General features: G+C 45.7%; 1 long non-coding RNA gene across 1 annotated transcript in view; it reads left to right on the top strand.

Moving 5' to 3' along the window:
• Positions 1 to 7402, top strand: part of LOC120403012 — a 76443-nt gene extending 69041 nt beyond the window's left edge. The window contains exon 3 of the long non-coding RNA XR_005597417.1: positions 7048 to 7402. This is a non-coding gene — a long non-coding RNA (uncharacterized LOC120403012). The remainder of the gene's footprint in view (positions 1 to 7047) is intronic.
• The last annotated feature ends 3980 nt before the right edge of the window (positions 7403 to 11382 follow it).

Raw genomic sequence — 11382 nt, forward strand, 5'->3', positions numbered from 1 at the left:
TGCTCCTGGCCGAGCTTGGTAAGGTTGGTCGGGGTGCCTGGGCAGACATGGGTGCTCCTGGCTGACCTCGGTGAGGTCAGTCAGGGGTGCCTGGACATAAACAGGAGTGACTCCAGGTCCTTCTCTTTTTTAAGTTTTGTCTCATGGAGATTCAGTCCTGCCTGGAATATCATGCCAGCTGGAAGCTTCTGCCTTGGGCTGCTCTCACAGCCAGCAGCACCACACAGTCGCACCTACCCCAGCCTACCCCTTGCTCCCATGGCTCATGAAGCCTGGACAGTAGTAAGGAACAGTTCAACTATAGGCTGAGCAAGTGCAGAATGGTGGTAGAATGTGCCTTTGTACGTTTAAAAGCTCGCTGGCGCTGTTTGCTGACTAGGCTGTTTGCGATTAGAAGAGCACAGCAAGGCATGGTGCGCATCACAGAGGCTTTGAAAACCAGTTTCATGATTGGTCAGGCTTCGGTGTGACAGTTGTGTGTGTTTCTCCTTGATGGAAACCCACCCCCTTTGTTGATTTTAATTCCCTGTAAGCCATGTCATCAGTCGCCCCTCCCTCCATGAGAGCAATGGCAGACAATCATTTCGCGCTTTTTTTCCCCATGCAACGCCATACCACGGCAAGCGTGCAGCCCATTCAGCTCAGCCACCGCTGTTGTGTCTTGGGTGCTGCTGTCAGCAGATGGTGCAGTAGGACTGCAAACTATCGTCATTGAACAACCACTTCCGCTGCCACTCTGCTGCCGTACCACAGCAAGCATGAAGCATGCTCAGATCACCATGGCAGTTATGAGCACTGTAAACACCACACGCATTATCCTGCAGTATATGCACACCAGAAACTTCAAAAGCAGGTGAGGAAGTGATGGCAGTGCGGTGATAAGAGTGATAAGGACATGGACACAGAGTTCTCTCAAAGCACGGGCCCTGGCAATTTGGACATCATGGTGGTAATGGGGCAGGTTCATGCTGTGGAACGCTGATTCTGGGCCTGGGAAACAAGCACAGACTGGTGGGACCGCATAGTGTTGCAGGCTTGGGATGATTCTCAGTGGCTGCGAAACTTTCACATGCATAAGGGCACTTTCATTGGAACTTTGTGACTTGCTTTCCCCTGCCCCGAAGCGCAAGAATACTATAATGAGAGCAGCCCTCACAGTTCACAAGCGAGTGGCAATAGCCCTTTGGAAGCTTGCAATGCCAGACAGCTACCGGTCAGTCAGGAATCAATTTGGAGTGGGAAAATCTACTGTGGGGGCTGCTGTGATCCAAGTAGCCAATGCGATCACTGACCTGCCGCTATCAAGGGTAGTGACTCTGGGAAATGCGCAGGTCATAGTGGATGGCTGCAATGGGATTCCCTAGCTGTGGTGGGGCGATAGACGGAACACACATCTCTGTCTTGGAGCACCAAGGCAGACAGTACATAAACCGCAAGGGGTACTTTTCAATGGTGCTGCAAGCACTGGTGGATCACAAGGGATGTTTCACCAACATCAATGTGGGATGGCCGGGAAAGGTACATGATGCTCTCATCTTTAGGAACTCTGGTCTGTGTGAACAGCTGCAGCAAGGAACTTACTTTCCAGACCAGAAAATAACCATTGGGGATGTTGAAATGCCTATAGTTATCCTTGGGGACCCAGCCTATCCCTTAATGCCATGGCTCATGAAGCCATACACAGGCACCCTGGACAGTCAGGAGCTGTTCAACTATAGGCTGAGCAAGTGCAGAATGGTGGTAGAATGTGCATTTGGATGTTTAAAAGCACACTGGCACAGTTTACTGACTTGGTTAGACCTCAGCAAAACCAATATATGATTGGGCCTAAAGAAACCTGATAAGGTGCAACAAGGACAAGTGTAGAGTCCTGCACTTAGGATGGAAGAATCCCATGCACTGCTACAGTCTAGGAACCGAATGGCTAGGCAGCAATTCTGCAGAAAAGGACCCAGGGGTTACAGTGGACGAGAAGCTGGATATGAGTCGACAGTGTGCCCTTGTTGCCAAGAAGGGTAACAGCATTTTGGGCTGTATAAGTAGGGACATTGCCAGCAGATCGAGGGACGTGATCATTCCCCTCTGTTCGACACTGGTGAGGCCTCATCTGGAGTACTGTGTCCAGTTTTGGGCCCCACACTACAAGAAGGATGTGGAAAAATTGGAAAGAGTCCAGCGGAGGGCAACAAAAATGATTAGGGGGCTGGAGCACATGACTTATGAGGAAAGGCTGAGGGAATTGGGATTGTTTAGTCTGCAGAAGAGAAGGATGAGGGGGGATTTGATTGTTGCTTTCAACTACCTGAAAGGAGGTTCCAAAGAGGATGGATCTAGACTGTTTTCAGTGGTACCTGATGACAGAACAAGGAGTAATGGTGTCAAGTTGCAGTGGGAGAGGTTTAAGTTGGATATTAGGAAAAACTTTTTCACTCAGAGAGTGGTGAAGCACTGGAATGGGTTACCTAGGGAGGTGGTGGAATTTCCTTCCTTAGAGGTTTTTAAGGTCAGGCTTGACTAAGCCTTGGCTGGGATGATTTAGTTAGGAATTGGTCCTGCTTTGAGCAGGGGGTTGGACTAGATGACCGCCTGAGGTCTCTTCCAACCCTTATATACTATGATTCCATGAATATTCCCATCGTTATTACTGCTTGCTGTGTGCTTCACAATGTTTGTGAGAGTAAGGAGGAGATGTTTATGGCAGGGTGGGAAGTTGAGGCAAATTGTCAGGCTGCTGATTACGCACAGCCAGACACCAGGGCGGTTAGAAGAGCACAGCAGGATGCACTGCGCATCAGAGAAGCTTTGAAAACCAGTTTCATGACTGGCCAGGCTATGGTGTGAAAGTTCTGTTTGTTTCTCCTTGATGAAAACCTGCCCCCCTGGTTCACTCTACTTCCCTGTAAGCCAACCACCCTCCCCTCCCACCCTTTGATCACCACTTTCAGAGGCAATAAAGTCATTGTTTCAAATTCATGCATTCTTTATTAATTCGTCGCACAAATGGGGGGATAACTGCCAAGGTAGCCCGGGCGGGGGAGGGAAGCACTAGGTGGGGTGGTGGAGGAGGGAAGGACAAGGCCACACAGTACTTCATAACTTATTGAATGCCAGCTTTCTGTTGCTTGGCCAGTCCTCTGGGGTGGAGTGGTTGAGTCTGGGTGAGGAGGCTATGGAACTTGGGGAGGAGGGTGGTTGGTTACACAGGTCTGCAGCAGCGGTCTGTGCTCCTGCTGCCTTTCCTGCACCTCAACCATACGCCGGAGCATATCAGTTTGATCCTCCAGTAGCCTCAGCATTGCCTCCTGCCTCCTCTCATCACGTTGACGCCACCTATCATCTTGATCCCACCACCTGTCCTCTCACGCTTCCCTTCTGTCCTCGCGTTCATTTTGTGCTTTCCTGCACTCTGACATTGTCTGCCTCCACGCATTCTGCTGGGCTCTTTCAGTGTGGGAGGACTGCATGAGCTCAGAGAACATTTCATCGCGAGTGCATTTTTTTCGCCTTCTAATCTTCGCTAGCCTCTGGGACAGAGATGATAGGGCAAGCCATGAAACATTTGCAGCTATGGGAAGAAAAAAAGGGAGAGTAGTATTTTAAAAGACACATTTTCGAGAACAATGGGTAGACTCCTTCACGGTGAACCATGCTGTTAACATTACATAGCACGTGTGCTTTCTTTACAAGGTCGCATTTTGCCTCTTATATTGAGGACCTGCCGGTTTGGTGTGAGAGATCACACACGCAGGGCCAGCGGGCAACAGAGTTCGGCTTGCAGGCAGACATGGTAAGCCACAGTCTTTTGGCTTCTTTAACCTTCATAACATGTGGGAATGGTTTCAAACAGCAGCGCCCTCATTTCCCATACCAAGCACCCTTTGGGTTGGCCATTTAAAAGGAAGGGCTGCGGTTTTCAGGTTAACGTGCAGCACAAACCCAACTGACCCCCCCCCCCACACACAGACACACACACAATTCTCTGGGATGATCACTTTACCCCTCCCCCCACCGCGTGGCTAACAGAAGGGATGATTTCTGTTCAGCCACAGGCAAACAGCCCAGCAGGAACTGCCACCTCTGAATGTCCCCTTAATAAAATGCCCCTATTTCAACCAGGTGACCATGAATGATATCACTCTCCTGAGGATAACACAGCGAGATAAAGAAGATTTCCACTCCATCCCCAGATATGTTAACAGACTTTTCCAGTAGCTGTACTGGCCATGAATGCATCCCAAGTCTTCAGGGCAAATTAATTAGTAAACACGCTTGCTTTTAAACCATGTATTATAGTTACAAAGGTACACTCACCAGAGTTCCCTTCTCCACCTTCAAAGTCTGGGAGCCCACCTCAGGTGGGTTGGGTGAGTACTAGCTCTAGGGTGATAAACAGTTCCTGGCTGTCGGGGAAGATGATTTCTCCACTTGTTTGCTGTGCACTATCTTCAACCTCCTCCTCCTTCTCATCTTCCTCATCCTCAAAATCCACATTCCTGTTGCGTGAGAATCCATTGATGGAGTCCACGCACAGGGGTGGGGTAGTTGTAGGGGCACCCCCTAGAATGGCATGCAGCTCATCATAGAAGCAGCATGTCTGGGGCTCTGACCCGGAGTGGCCGTTTACCAAAGAACCAGAGAGGCAGGCTTGCCTGAGCTCCTTAAGTTTCACGCAGCACTGCTGCGAGTCCCTGTTATAGCCTCTGTCCTTCATGCCCTTGGAGATTTTTTTTCAAATATTTGGGCATTTCATCTTTTGGAACAGAGTTCTGATAGCACGGATTTGTCTCTCCATACAGCGATCAGATCCAGTACCTCCCATTCGGTCCATGCTGGAGCTCTTTTGCGATTTTGGGACTGCATGGCCACCTGTGCTGATGAGCTCTACATGGTCACCTGTGCCAATCAGCTTGCCACGCTGGCCAAACAGGAAATGAAATTCAAAAGTTAGTGGGGCTTTTGCTGTCTACCTGGCCAATGCATCTGAGTTGAGAGTGCTGTCCAGAGCAGTCACAATGGAGCACTCTGGGATAGCTCCCAGAGGCCAATACCGTCAAATTGCATCCACAGTACCCCAAATTCAACCCAGCAAGGTTGATTTCAGCGCTAATCCCCTTGTCGGGAAGGAGTACAGAAATCTGTTTTAAGAGCCCTTTAAGTCGATAAAAAAGGCTTCATGTGGATGGGTACCGGGTTAAATTGATCTAATGCTGCTAAATTCGACCTAAACTCGTAGTGTAGACCAGGGCTTAGGGCATGTCTACACTTACCATGGATTGATGCTGTGGCGATCAATCCACTGGGAATCGATTTAGCGGGGTCTACTGAAGACGCGATAAATCGACCGTAGATTGTTCTCCCGTTGACTCCAGTACTCCACTGGAACAAGAAGCATAAGGTAAGTTGATGGGAGAGTTTCTCCTGTTGACCCAGCACGGTGTAGAAACTGCAATAAGTAGACCTAAGCTACGTTGATTGCAGCTATGTTATTCACGTAGCTGGAGTTGCATAACTTAGGTCAACTTAACCTGGTAGTATAGACCTGCCCTTAGTATGGCAATTCCTATGTTCCTGGTAAGTCGACCTATGCTACGCAACTCCAGCTATGTGACTAATGTAGCTGGAGTCAATGTACCTTAGGTCGACGAGAGAAACTCTCCCATCAACTTACCTTACTCTTCTTGTTGGGGGTAGAGTACAGGGGTCGACTGGAGAATGATCTGCTGTCGATTTGGCGGGTCTTCACTAGACCTGCTAAATCAACTGCCAGTGGATCGATCTCAGAGCATCGATCCTGGCAGTAGTGTAGTCCTGCCCTAAGAGTGGTTTCAGGGATTGTTAATATGGGAGAGGCAACTTGATGCTCTTTTTTTAAACTCCATTTGAATCACAACCAGAAAGTCAGAGCTCAATGGGATTTATTTTATCTAGCTGGAGAAATGGAGGAGACGTTCCTCTGCAGAAGGGTAGGGTTACATAGGTGACATTGGACATTGGAGAAATTGCCACTGAATTGCTGGAAAGAATTTCTACCAAAGCAGTCTGGAATACTTAGTGTGTGTGTCAGGATTAGAAACTGACAGTAGTAATCCCTCTGCACTAGGAGGAGGAAGAATAACTCATCAAAGCAGTAGCCTGTACAGCATGCCTAGAAAATATATTTGCTAGAGTGCTCAGGTCTGAGAGACAAGAATCCTGGGATGGAAGACAAAAGCATTGTGGTTTCACAAGAGGATGTGGGCGTTCTGGTCTGACCTTCGCACTAAGTGAGATAATAATAAGGGGATCTGAAAAAGACATCTTTGTGGATTCTGGAAATATAAAATGGTTAGGAGCTTCATTGTGATAATGCCTGGGAAGAGCTGGAATGATTCCCAGACTGCTGAGACAGACAGTGGATTTAAGGCAAAATGTCTAAATGACTTGAAATGAAGACAAGGATCTGAGTGAGCATTACGTGTTATTGTCACAGACCATCTAAAGAGCTCCTGAATGAAATGGGACTCAAAATGATAGACTTCTTCTGGTTCTGTGGATGATGATGTACAGTATAGTAATATCTAAGAAGATGGGTGCTGAATAAAAGAAGTTAATTCTGAACACAGGATCTCCAAATTAGCTATGAGCTAAGAACACTACTCTAACCTTCTGGAGGTTTTAGGTATGTGTGATATGGGCCCAGAGGTGCATGTTTTGCACAGTACTTTACCCTACAGATTTATGAGGTAGACCCCTGAGAAACGCCACCTACCTCACACTGTGTTAAGATGACACTAAGGAAAAGATAGCCAAATAGTTGCAGTTCTTCTGGTGGAGTATATGTGGTACATTACAGACAAGACTGGATTAAGATAATTTTGGAGCCGTAGGTGCACCCATACATAGTGGCCTACTCTGGCCCCATCCCATGGCACAGTCTCAAAGGGCTGGTCAAAAATTGTCAACATTTGCTGTTTTGACAAATTTTTCATCAACATTTCAAATTTGCATAAAATGGAGAAAGCTTTTGTGAAAATATTGACATTTTGTTGCTTTTTTGACCCTCTCTAGGCCCCACCCCTGTTTGGCAGAAGCGGCGGCTGCACACAAGCATCATGCTGATCTGGTTTTGGGGAGGGGAGGGGGCTGTCACCCCTGCCTTTTGTGAAGACAGAAACTACCACCTCCACGGGGACCATTGCTGTCTTTAGGTAGATTGTGGACCATCCCAGATAAGAGGATTCAGCCTCCACCACCCATGCTGAGGACTCTGGGTGTGGTGGGGTCTGTAGTGACATTACCCCGGAAGAAAGCCATGATGGAATGTTAAAAGCAAACCCCTCCAAGCAGCGTTCTCTTGGGTGGTGTTGGTGTGGGGGTCCTTCCAAAGCAGTGCATTTGAGTCAGCCCATTAAAATAAATGAAGAAGTTCACCACTCTGAGAGCTATTATTTCCGGCTGCCTGCAGACAGCCGGAAATGCCACCACTGCATATTACACACGGGCTGTGTGTTTGAGCTTTTTTCCCACAACCATGAGCATGAAAGCCCTTTGAAGAAAAAAAAAAAAAAAAAAAAGCTGAGAATCTGACATCACTGCATGATTCCAGGACCTGGGGCAGTAGGCATGATGGACCTATTGTTCCGGTGCCTTAATCCTGTCTTGATTATTCTTCTTAATGGAGAGAAAGGCAAGTGCCAGTATGAACACAATTAACCCTGTGCTTCATGCGCTCCAGAGGCTCTCCATTCATTTCAGAACGGAGTTCAGAGTCTTGGACTTCACATCTAAAGTGCTGGTAATGGTTCGAGAGCTAGCTGCCACAAAGACTGGTTCATCCTCCACAGGGACAGTATAGCTGGAGAGGCCCAGGCTTAGATTATATCAGCTGTGGGGGTAAAACATTCTCAGTGGTGGGACCACATCTGTGGAACTCATTGCCAGAAGAAATCTGACTGAATCCCAGTCTTGACTGTGTTTAGGTCCAAGTGTAAGACAACGTTTCCAGGAAAGCCTTCTCTCTGCTATAAATAACACCACACAAAATAAAAAGAGCAAGTAAATTCACACACTCTTGTTCATGGGGTAACGGAGTGGAACATCATCAGCTATGTTAAAGAAACAGGTTATTTTTAGTTTTGCAAGGCACCTAGCAAAGCGATAGCCACCTTATTTGTTCTGCAGCTGCTTGGGTAATAGAAGGAAAATCCTCTTTCCTCACTAGCTGATCCAGGCAATGGGGGCAAGATTTTTGTACAAGATTTCTTCAAAGCTAGTGCAGTGCATTTGCACTGACCTGACCAGCTCCCTACTTGAATTATAAAGGTTACTTTAAAGTGGTAAGGAATCACATTCTCATCAACACAAGTTTAACTGGGTAAATGTAACGAGTGTCCTTGTTTTCTTAGTATTGTAAATTAATGAGCAGTAGCTATTTGTGAAAGGATGCAGTTCAATGCTTCTTTGCCTTACATTTAGAATACCCTTAAAAAGTCTCAGTGCCAGTGAGAAGTGTGGGATCCTTAGCTAGCTAATAGACATAGTAGTAAAATGTGCAAAATGCAAATGTTGCCCCAAATGCAACAAAGTATGCTTTAATTTGATTTGACGTCAAATTCCAGCTTCTCGTCTCTGCATAATAGCCCTTGCAAAGATGTCATTTTCTTTTGAAGTCTTAAATTTTACCTTTGGTATATTCCAATAGATGAAAATTGCAGAGGGAAAAGTTATAGTGCAGAGTTGTGGACACATGCAAATTAAATTTTGACTTTATGATTATATTTTTTGCACTTACTATTTGAGTGCACTCATTCTATTTTTCTCTTCAGTGAATATTTATCCTGATGGCCATCACTAAATAATTGCTTGGTGTCTAAAGCTCTTTTTTATATGATGGGCAATTCAAAACGTTGATCAAGGTCAACTGCTGAGGTGTCGAAATCTTAGTTTAATCATCACCAAGAATGAAATGATACTCAGAATTATGCCTTTAACAAAAGCCACTATTTACCAAGGAAAGCATTATATATATATATAATATCCAGTGATCATAGTAATTTCTGAAGTGGAGCATCTTAGAATTTGCTGTGACTTATTCACTTGAGAAAATGATTGGCTATTCATTCACTCAGGAAAGTCTGGACAGCTAGTCAGAAAAACAGACACAATCCGGTCTGATCAGGAGTAACTTAGGCCTTGTCTACAACTTGGAGAAACTTGGAATTTGTCTACATTGCCAAAAAAACAAAGCAAACTCCCAGACCAAAACTGTATATTCTTAACATGTGTTTGTCTGATTCATACATAAAAACCGCCAAGGACAGGGATTCCTGTGATCTCCCTAGATAACCTGTTCCAGGGCTTCTCTCTCCTTAGAGTTAGAAAGGTATTCTTATATGTAGCCTGGATCTCTCTTCCTGCAAATTAAGCTAATTACTGCTTGTCCTACCTTCAATGGACATGGAGAACAATTCATCACTGTCCTCTTTATAACAACCTTTTTACATATCTGCTCTCCCCTGCCCCCCAGCCTTCTGTTTGGCTTACACTTATTGTGAGCAAGGCTGGCCATTATGTTGGCCTTCACTCTGCCACTCTTCAGGGTTCAGCCTCCGTCTGGATGGGGATTGCTAATGTAAATAGCAAATGTCCCCCAGAGCACCAATTGCTGTTTACGTTTTCTGTCTGGTCTACCTTCTGAGCTCCACTGTGCAAAGGGCCAAGATTTCTGAAAGCCACTTATAGGTACAGGATAGGCACATGGGTTCTGTGCCATTTTGGGAATTCTAGTTGTTCAAATACCGCAGTGATATCTGACACATTCACAAGCTTGATCACGTCCCAGCAGCACACTATGTATTGCCATGCACACCTCTGTGAGACCACCACCCTCTGATCTGAAGGAGAGCTCTGTGTAGCTCAAAAGCTTGTCTCTCTCACCAGCAGAAATTGGTCCAGTAAAAGATATTACCTCACCCACCTTGTCTCTCTAACAACATCCTCTGTAATTTAGCAATTGCTACCATTTCACTCTAAAATAAAATTTCACTGAAATGAAGGAAAATTCAGATGGTCACTTTAAAATTATAGGTATCCCCCAAAACATCTCCTGTTCTGGGATATTTTTGTTTGTTTTCCCACAATGTATCATTTAAAACAATATTATTTTAATTCAACATTAAATATTTAAATTATTAGACTGTAACTAGAGCTGGCTGAATATCACAGAAATGTTTGTAAATCTAGGAATTCTGCATCCCTGTTCACATTGTCTGGTTTTACTCATTATTTGTTGTGCACAAACATTTGCATGTACAGATTTGTTGAACTGACTCAAGATTAATAGAGCGAGGCTGCTTTACACCTGCCCAAGGATCTCGCCTAAAAGTATTCTGTGTTGTGCAGACTAAGGGCTAGTCTACACTTACCTGCCAGGTTGACGCGGTGAGTTCGACTTCTCGGAGTTCGAACTATCACGTCTAATCTGGACGCGATAGTTCAAACTCCCCATGCGCTCCGGTCGACTCCGGTACTCCACCACTGCAAACGGCGGTGGCGGAGTCGACCTTGGAGCCGCGGACTTCGACCCCGCGGCGTCTGGACGGGTAAGTAGTTCGAACTAGGGTACTTCGAGTTCAGCTACACTATTCACGTAGCTGAACTTGCGTACCCTAGTTCGACTCCCACCCTTAGTGTAGACCTGCCCTAAGTGACTGAAGCACACTACGTTTAGTACTAATGTTCACAAGTACCATTGTAATGCTTCCAAAGGAGAACCAGGAAAGTTGGACAGGACTTGGGGCTAGAAATAAAAAAGCACCTCCTTAATTTGTATGGGGAGGAGATTTTTTTTTATATTTCAGAGCTACCATTCAAAAGCTGTTTTGCATATGAAGAGGCCCATTAAGTACGTCTTGATAGTGCAAATTGTATGTCCCTTTTTTCCTCTTTCATAATACCTTCCATTTCAGGATCTCAAAAGGCTTTGCAAACATGAATGAGTTAAGCTTCATAAACCACTGGATGGGATATAATGCCTCTTACCTACAGGGAACTATTAGTATCCCTATTTTGCAGTAGTGAACACTGGGACTGAGATGCTAAGTGACTTCCTCAAAGTCACAAAGGAAATCTAACAGAACCAAGAACCGGATCACCCAACCCTGTCCTGTGCTTCACCCCCAAACCTATTCTTCATTTTAAAACAAACAAACAAACATTAGAACGGGAGGCTGCACAATATTGCTGTGGCAATGGTGTGTGAGACTTTTTCCAGACTATCCCACTACTGAAAAGTTGTCACAGGTGCCTTTATCTCGGAGCCTAAAAACACATAAGTGGCCATTAAAAGTTTCCTCCCGGAAAAGTGCTGTGTTTCATTTTCTTTTGTGTTATGATCAAAGATTG

Source organism: Mauremys reevesii, linkage group 4 (genome assembly GCF_016161935.1).
Source record: "Mauremys reevesii isolate NIE-2019 linkage group 4, ASM1616193v1, whole genome shotgun sequence".
Lineage (NCBI taxonomy): Eukaryota > Metazoa > Chordata > Testudines > Geoemydidae > Mauremys > Mauremys reevesii.